Source organism: Hibiscus syriacus, unplaced genomic scaffold, assembly GCF_006381635.1.
Source record: "Hibiscus syriacus cultivar Baekdansim isolate YM2019G1 unplaced genomic scaffold, ASM638163v2 tig00004013_pilon, whole genome shotgun sequence".
Lineage (NCBI taxonomy): Eukaryota > Viridiplantae > Streptophyta > Magnoliopsida > Malvales > Malvaceae > Hibiscus > Hibiscus syriacus.
This window is the reverse complement of record NW_024061992.1, coordinates 2,170,127-2,180,292: the sequence shown is the minus strand read 5'-3', so window position 1 is coordinate 2,180,292 and position 10,166 is coordinate 2,170,127. Positions and strand designations below refer to the sequence as shown.

General features: G+C 33.8%; 1 pseudogene; it reads right to left on the bottom strand.

Moving 5' to 3' along the window:
* Positions 1–6,732: 6,732 nt before the first annotated feature.
* Positions 6,733–9,905, bottom strand: LOC120186320 (annotated as a pseudogene).
* Positions 9,906–10,166: the final 261 nt, after the last annotated feature.

The following is a 10,166-nucleotide window of genomic DNA, read 5'->3' as shown; positions in this document are numbered from 1 at the left end:
TTCTAAGCCTTCATAAATTCCAATGCCAGAAACGTATAAAAAGTAGAATTCATGAAAATTACTACAAAGGCATTAAAAGAAGACAGAGATGATACACCCTATGGATGTGCCCCGCACTACTCGGCTACCCTGGTCTTAAGTCTTCATATTTTTTTAATTTTTTAGAAATTTTGAAATAAAAAAATTATTTGTTGTTTTTTATTTAATTACATTGTTTTCATGAAAACTATACGTATTATAATTTTTCAAACTTATTTTTCAAAATAGTTTTCAATTTTGCCCATTAGACACTAGTGTTTGAGAACCTTGAATTTTGAGGACTCATATTGAGTTTTGGGAATAATTGTTGCATACATATGTTGTTTAAATTACAGGTATATCATCCTATTCCGATTTAAAGCATGGCTCCTAAACGACCTAGGACTTCCTTTAGTCAATCAAACCAACCACAAAAACCACCTCCTATTCCACATCCAAATCCCAATGAACCCAAAATGACTCTCCTAAATTCTTGTTTCAACAAACCAAATCGTAGGGGCCTCTACAATAGGTACGTTAACCATTTTGAGTCATACAACATTAGGGAAGAACGTATCCTGTCTTTACAAGCTATGGAAGAGATGAACTTTAAATACCTCCCTACCCTCAAAGCATGGAAGTTCGATAAACTTTTTAAAGTAAGGCCAGTTGTATTTGAACAACTAATACGCATTTTCTATTCCAATGTTGTTTTCCTACAAATCGAGTCTCAAACTGCCACCGAAAGTATTCGGTCCTATCTCTTGGGCCAATACATACTATAGACTCTGATTACATAGTTGTAGCCTTTGGATTAGATAATCAAGGGGTAGATAATGAAAGGGATTTAGTGGCTTCCCCATATGAGGTCAATAAGAGTGCTAGTGTTTTAGACTATCAAGAGTGTTTCCTTTATATAATGGTCTCTTGGTGGTTTAGACCATCTAGAGGAAAATACTCCTCTTTTAGAGCTATTGATATATGGGGGATCCATTGCATCCAACATAATAAGAAAATAATCTCCCTCAAATTATCTTTGGGGAACTAGTAGAAACCGTAAACAATATACCTTCCAAACGAGTGGAAACCTTAGTTTATGGTTGTTTACTTAGCAATATGTTCATCAAAGCCGGTCTTAGGGTAGACCTTGATATAGTCATCCCTTTAGGCTCCGAAATCAACCTTAAATCTCTATGAAAATCGTGATGGAAAGGACAAAAAGACCATTGGGTTCGATCAACGAAGAAAACTCCCGGTGATAGTTCATCACGAGCGACTCCGGCTCAAGAACTCGAAGATCTTTTACGGGATATCGACGATCCTGTAAATCAACCCGAAGACGAGCCAGCTAGGCAAGACAATACAATGCCTCCATACTTTCAGTCCTTTATGGAGACATTAGACTTAAGGTTTGCATCCTTAGAGTCCCATTTGACTTCTATGAGATCCCAACAGTTGGAATATCTAAGGGAAATTCGAGCTCAACACGAAGCAATGGAAAATAGATTCAATGCAGTAGATGAGAGGCTCGACGCACTTACTCGCGATATTGCTTTCCTTAGAGCACATCGATCTGATCCCGATTCTCCTGCGGATGACTAACCAATCTTGCTAGTTTTCTTAGGATGATCTATCTTTTGAACCAAACATTATTTAAACATTCTGATGGATTTGGTTGTTTTTATGATTTGGATATTGTGTGTTTGAATGGTTGAATGATTGAATGATTAGTATTCTTAATTTGAATTGAATTTTATGTTGATTGATTTAGTATTACATTTATTCATCATTTTGCATCATAATAAATAATATGACCATTCCGAATTACATATTGAATATGAATATTGATTATGTTGACTGATGACTGACATTTCTCTTGGCTTGATCTTAGCAGCTATATATATAATCAATTGGCTATATTGTTTAACATATAGAGTATTTTTTTATTTAACAAAAAGGGGGATAAATCTCAAAGTAAGGGGGAGTAAATTTTTCAAAGTGATTTTTCAAAAGAAAATCTTAAAATTTCTAAAATGTTTTGTTATATCAAAAAGGGGGAGATTGTTGAAAACATTTTGATATTTCGATATAACAAATAAAGTGTTAATTAATTTTAAGATTTTATATTCGATTTAAATATTATATTCGATTCAATTATACCAATATCACAAATATTACTCCAAGTTTTCAAATATCAATGTTTACTCCTTACTAAATTAAAATTTGAGATTTACTCTATAAATATTTTTGAAATAATTTTACAAAGTATTTTGAACCATAATCGAGTCAAAATTGAGATTTTAATAGGGCAGTACTAATACTGCCTTAACAGTATCGATACCCCCAAACGTCGAATGCAAAATGGGTACCGATACCTTACACAGTATCGATACCCTTACATATAGTAGTACTGATACCATGGTTATGGTATCGATACTACCCCTTTGGTTTTGACTCTGAATTTTAACAGAATGCAAAACGGGTACTGATACCATGTTCGGTATCGATACTACTTTACATAGTAGTATCGATACTCACTGGACGGATCGATACTACTGCATAGAGTAGTATCGATATTCCTTGGACAATATCGATACCGTTGAGTTGCAACGGTCGAAATATTGAATTTTAACAGGTAGTATTGATACCACTTAGTGGAGTACCGATACCATACGCTCCCAACAACTTTTTGAAGTGGAAAACATACAACAAAGGCTCTATTGACTCCATGATCATCCCCGACGTTTAGAATTCATTCAAGGGGTATTTAAACAAGTCTTGAAGCCATTTATAAAAAACAAGAAACACTAATTGAGAAACAAATAAGATAGAAAGTCTTAAACTTATTGTTTGAGTAAATCAAGCCAACATCCATTCAAAATATTCATTTTGTTTTCGAGAACCCATTTGTGCTCAATTATATTTATTTCTTGAGTGTTCTTTCTTTGTTCTAGAATTGTGCAAACATCTTACCATGTGAGGTTTTTCTGTAAGTTTGCAAGTTTGTAATTTTCTCTTTGAGAAGAGAGTGTCTCAAGAATTTGGGGTATAATTCTTGAGGGAGTTGTAAGGTTACTCTTTGTCCTCAAAAGAAAGGCAGATTAGTGAATTTGTGGAAAATCATTAGTGTGGATAGCTAAGGTAGTGGACGTACACTTTGGTTGAGAAAGTCAAACCACTCTAAATCGTTGTACAATTATTTCTATTTTTTGTCAAAGCTTCCACCAAAATTTTAATTGTCAATTCACCCCCCTTGGTTATTTCATCCGATCGATTGACTCAACAATCATCTTGTGCAACTAATATTAACAATACATGTTTGTATCTTCCATACAACCATGTGCCATCAACTTGGACTATACGTTTGCAAAATGGAAACCCTTCGATGTATGGCTGTATGCCCAAAATTGTCGATGAAATATTTTTCCCTTCAATGAGTTGAACTTTTCGGTTGCATGCATCCAAGGTTTGATACTTCACAATGGTCCCTGTGATGAAATATTGCATTGCTTGTAATAAAGCTTGTAGCTCATTATACGACTTATCGTAATAAAAAAGCACCAACTTCATCGCCTTTTCCTTTGCTTGCCAACCTTTTGCATATTTTATTTGATATATAAATTGGTTCTTAACAGATGCTTGTAACACTAAAATAGGAACCCTTGGTTTTCTTCAACCAACATCTTCACATGTTGACATATTACATTTGAGTCCAATTTTCGGTGGTCTTGGTCGATGGAACTCTGTAAACATGTGTGACTGTTATTGTACTTTGTGATCACTCAAACCTTTTTTTTCTCTGAATTTTAGATGCTTGAATCTTCCAATTACACTCTTCTCTATATTTAACACATTTTGCAAACAAAGTTCTTGAACTCGATTATGCAAGAACGAAATCCACATGATTTTTATGCAATGCTCTTTAATTGCCAATGCAAATTCCTCATTTTCATTAAATTGAATTTCAACTGACAATTTAGGAGAATAACCCGAAGTTAACTACGACATGTCTGATAATGCAGACGCCCTCATCGCACCGTAATCAATTAAGTTCATGTGAGTAAGAGGTTGGTAGAATATAATTGTGTCGCCAGGTGGAACAAATTCACCAACACAAAAATAGGGGCATCACCAGTCAAATTGGGATCTTTCTCTTCATCACCATTAGAATTGGCAAGAATTTTTCCCCATCGACCTCGAAGGTTTTCAACATCATCAACAACATTTAGACCAACAACTACGTCTGTCGAAGCCCAATCATATGGATGAAATGCACTCGATATCTCACTTTCCAATATGAGAAAATTATTTCTAGATAGATGTTTATAGTCTCCAATCCTAGTGCGGAAACACATTTGAGATGAATTTTCAAATATATTTCTAGATGAATCAGGAACATCATATATCTCACGTACCTCAACATATAACTCAATAATTTAAGTATCTGTTGATTCATGTACCGCAAATCTTTCTTCCAACATCACTATCATCTCGAAGAGATATTGCAGAATATCTTATCGAATTATGACATGTTTTCCACCTATACCGCAAACTGTAAATCTCCACTCCAGTTTTTATTTTTATCTATTCTTTCAGTTGTTGAAGTGTGATGTCTCTTTCAAACATCATGTTCATAGGGATTTCATATTCAAATACAACCCTGACCTCAATTTTTGTAATTTGTCTATTGTAATGGATAATAGTCAGAAACTTGTTGCTCATTTTCTCTACATATTCAAAAACATATATGTTTTGAATCAAAATACACAAATCAAAATAAATGGATAAATAAATATACTACTAACATACTAATCATAATTTCAACTAATAAATAACAATAAATTTTAAACATACTAATAAAAAACCAATACAATTTCAAACAAAAATAAGACATACAATTTACATTCAGAATTCTTAACAACTTAAAATAATAATGGATACATATTACAAACTAAATGAAGTTACTTGTTTACTCAAAAAAAAATCCATTGAAACTGTAAATTTTTCATCTTACGTTCAATCATCCTACTACAACTAGTAATGCTTGAACCTGTAACCTCCAAGAATAACAATAATTCTTTTAACCACTAAACTAAGTTGATTCATGCATTATATATGTATAATTAAAATTATATCAATCATCAATACAAAATAAAATTAACAACAGCATAAAATCTGAGCAAATATGAAAAGATAATATTACTTCAATAAAAATTAAAATACCAAATTTAAATTACTATAATTTTATCAGATTTTCCTCCTTCTCCTACTCTTTATTTTTTTTCTCAAATTTTCTTTCACACATTCCTTCAACCTCATCTATTTAATAAAAAAAATCATCTCCCTAAACAACATATTTCCCCCCTTTTCTTACCCCTAGCCTATCCTTTTTATAACCAGTTAATCTTCAATCTTATCTATCCCTATAAAATTTAATTTAATTTTTTATTAAAAATCAATGCCCTATCCTCTTTATCATTATCACTATATCACCCTCAATTCTGAAACCCCCATGCTCCTGCCTCACGTTAATTTACCCATGCACGCCTATCCATACTCTATGGAATATTTGAACAGCAAAGCGGGATTGTAGGCACACCAATTTTACTGTAGCAAAATTAAGAAATTAGAAAAAAGTCAACAATGAAGTTGGATTGTAGGCAATTCTTCTATACTATCATTAGAATAAAAAAATGGAACAGTGAAGTGGGAATACACTTACCGATTTCACTGTAACTAAAATATAAAATTATAAAAATTGATATAAACAGTGAAGCAGACACCATTTTTACTGCAGCTAAATAAAAAATTAAAAAATTGGATAAAAAGCAGTGAAGACGATAGGTTGACATACCACCTTTGTCTTCGAAAATAAAAGCGGAAGTCATATTTTAAAAAATTAAAAATCCTATAATATTTGAGTAATTTAGCCGTGCTGACTCAGTCTATCATTCACCAAATATATATAAGGGTAAACTATAGAGTTTCGTTTGAGTTTATAATTTTTTTCTCATTAAATCTAAAAACATAATATTTGATTATATATACGATAGGAAATAGACATGTCAAGTTTCAAAATCAGTGATATTTAAATTACAATAATAAAAAGAACAAATTATATACATTCAATAGTCACAACCAACATCATAACATACTCATTTTAAGACACTTTCTATGCATCTTATATAACGCACTCCATTCATCCTTTCTTACCAGTACCATAATGGTTTTGACCCATTTTCAGATGTTATATCCTACCATTATTCATAGTTTAATTTGTGATTCCATACTATCAACTTTATATGCATGTTCAATTCATACCATTTTCCAGCATAGGGGAACTCATCAGCTATTGTTATTTATGACAGACATCTTCGTTAAAAAATTAATAGAACTATTGATATAAATTTTTTTATATTTTTTAATGATGTAACATTATCTTATAATGAGATATCAACATCACTATTATTTTTTTAACGATAAATGATCAAAATGAAACAAAAATTAAATATCAGATATGATTAAAAGAATAATTGAATGACCAATATAGAATAAAAGTAATAATTGAGATATTAAACGTGTAGCTTACCCTATTTGTATTGGGAAGGTATGCCACCATGCAGGTAGCTTTTGATATTGATAAGCAAGTGCCTTAAATTGCAGAACGTTTGCCCACAGTCCACACACACGGTTAAGGGAAAACAGACCCCCAGTTCGGTCAAATATATGTTGGTTGTACCAAAATGGCAGAAATATACACTAATACAATCAAATACATTACATGAATTTTAGATATATGTTCTGCTCAACTACTAATATAGGCCATATTTTGAAATGAAACATTTTTATCGGCATGTCGCCACCATTGTTGCCGTTGGAACCCTACTTCGCTCTACACTGCAGCGCATCCCACTGCATTGTAAGCACCACCAAAGCTAATTCAAAATTGCCACTGCAGACCAATAATCTCTCGATAAAGCTTAAGTAGGGTCAAGGCTTGTGGATTTTGAAGCCGAAAACTCTGGGGATGTAGTTTTGCGTTGGCTTTTGTGGCTTTAGGTGTGGATACGCCATCAGAAATAGATGTGGAAATGTAGTTCCAAAGTAAGCTCCATCGTTGTCTTGTTAATACGTCAAGGAAATGAAGCTGTAAATCAAAGCAATGCAACTATGATTTACTAACATGATGATTTTCGGACACTACCTTATCCGACACCAAAATGCAAAACCTCTTACATGCTGAAAGACATCATATACGTATATATATTAAAATCATACCGATATCATATCCATTGGGATGGAACAAGGATAAAATTTACAATGCAGAGACAAAGGAAAAGTATAGTATGTCTCCCACTAAAGTATGTGCAGACTTGACCCACCAAGCCCATCATCACATATTGGGTGAAGAATGTAATAAAAAAAGACAAAAACCGACTCGGGAAGGAATGCCGTGAAATGCATACAATCAAATAATGCCAATTCTGATTGTCATGATAAAACGTTTACAATCAATGCAAGTACCGACATGATCAAAGAGACCCTAATGATTATATCATCTTTTCAAAGAATCAATTAATATTATAAACGATAGTAAGGATAACTTAATATGCAAGGAAAAGAGGGTAGTGCAAAACACAGAAGAATAGTACATGATATATAAAGGATACTGCCTTGAATTTGGATCGAGGGTAATATATCATCACACTTTGGACAGTAGATTTTCACCGTACTTGAACGAGGAATATCTGACTGACCAAGTGGAAGGCAAGATTGTCCACAGCAATAAACTCTAGGGCATCTTCCGAAATCATAGTTTCTGTATTTCTCCAACTGAGATATAAGTTTCGAGAATAACTTTGAGAACGAGACATGACAAGGCAATAAACGCTAAGAGAAAACAGGAAAATTGACAGCAATATTTACCATAGCAGACATTCCCTTGCTAGTCAATATGTATCGTACGTGTATAAGACCATACAACATCTCAGCAGCCGATTCAACCAGTTCATTTTGTTCTTCAGTGAACATATCGCCTATAAAATCCAAAAAGACATCTACTTAATACCAAGAACGAATGTGCATCGAGGGCTGTAGAGTTACTTAAGTATCAAGAAGCAAAAGTAGACACCATATTTTATAGAAGAAAAAACTTGACATTCAAAGCATACAGGCGCACATGACAGATAATATACAAGGCATCGTTGAAATCGAGAGAAAAGTAGGCAAACTAGATACCAGCATTATGAATACAAACTCTAAAGTCGGAAATGCCATAAAAGGCAAGGTTTAAAACAATTGAAACAATATAGTTCCTCAATTCACTAGATGTCAAATTTTTTATGTTAACTTTATGCTGCAATTGTAAAAACTCAAAAGTAAAAATAAAATTTTCTTCAAAATAACAAAGCATTGTCACAAGCAAGAGTAGGAGATTCGTGTTAATGGAAAAAGAATAAGACAGCAGTTCTGCATTACGAACCCAAAAGATCACTGAAAAATTCTCAATCACTACAAAAGGAAGGTACATAACTAGTTTGGTAACTGCACATAATCGGATTGTCATCGAGTGAGTTATGGAGTCAGTGAAGAGTCATCTATATGGGCGTCCCAATTAACCGAACTACCAAAATTAAGTAGGCTGTCTTGCACCTTATTTCCTAGAAAATTTTGATCTACTCTTCTAAATTCTTTCCCGGTCAGAATCATCATGAGGATCCAAAACCAAAACTATACTGTAGAACCCTCACCCCAGTGAAAAGATTCATGGGTGAAGGAGGCACAAATATAGACTAACTCCTAAATTTCGGAATTCAATAGCAACTCATCAAATAGATATGAAATTATCCAAAATGTCACTGAAATGCTTACTGTCCGAAGATTCAACATCCAATATTAAATCAAGGGCCTATACGTAGTACGGAACTTGACTGCTCAACCCGCAAAGATTGAAGTCATCTTGGATGTATTCTTCATCAACTTCACAAAAGAACTCATTGCCTCGCAAACCACAAAACCATGAGATCCAAGACGTGTCATGTCCATCGGAAGCACTAATATCCGATTCTTCACTGTCAGTTTCAGATTCCTCTGTAATCAAGGGCAGTAATTAGCAGGTAATAGAGAAGAACCTCACATTTTATATTACTTGCTTATATCAATAATGACTGATGATCTGAGATGCTTAATAGAAGCATGACAAGAAAACTGTGAGAATTACGATATGAATTAAAAACCCAATCCTAGCTAAACATAAATAAACAAAGGAATCATATAACCTTAATGGAAGGGTATTCATACAAAAATTTTCAAACTTTTAAACACCATTTTCCTATCATCAAATTAAATAAGCCATTGCATTCGAAGGAACGGAAAACAAAGAAGGAAGTAACTGAAAAGTAACAAACCATAGGAACATTTGGCTTTGGAACGTGAATCGGGATGAGGGAGCTGGGATTTAGCTGAAGGAACAGAGGGTCTTCCTTTGTCTTTGATGTTCCTCAAACCCCTCGAAGTGGATGGGGTAGGCTTGTCTAGATGTTTGTCGAGCGCATTGTTTATGCGCTTCCGATCCAACGGTCCTCCCCCTCCTCGGTCTCTATGACTATGCATAACTTTTCTTGTATTTCCACAAACCCAAATTCCAAAAGCTCCCGACTTTTTTCCCCAATATCAATGCAGGGGCAAAGATTCAAATTTTTTGGATAAATCGTAAGACTAAAACGAATCCCAGAATAGAGAAATTATGAGGTTTTGCAGGGTTGGGTAACGCAAAAAAGTCTTTTATCTGAGAATCAAAAACAAGTTCGAGGTTGAAGGAAGTGTGGTTGAAGATGGAAAGGAGACAAACTGGGGGTGTAGAGAGGGAGAGGGGGAGAGAGCAAGGATTTCTTATTGTTGTCCAGTTCGTGTTGGGAGATTTTATTCTTCCTCTTAAATTATTGGATTCCCATGGACAGGCTCCAAGTCTCAGGCCCATAGAAAGTCAAACTTTACCTTTAAATTGTTAAATGACTCGTATGTTAGAGCCTGTGTCACATACTACAGTCTTTTTTTAGCCAAAAGAAAATGAACTGGAAACGAAAACTTAGGCAAGCAAATCAAGTATAGGCCATTCTCCAAAGGGTCATTTTCAAGTTTCCTTGAAA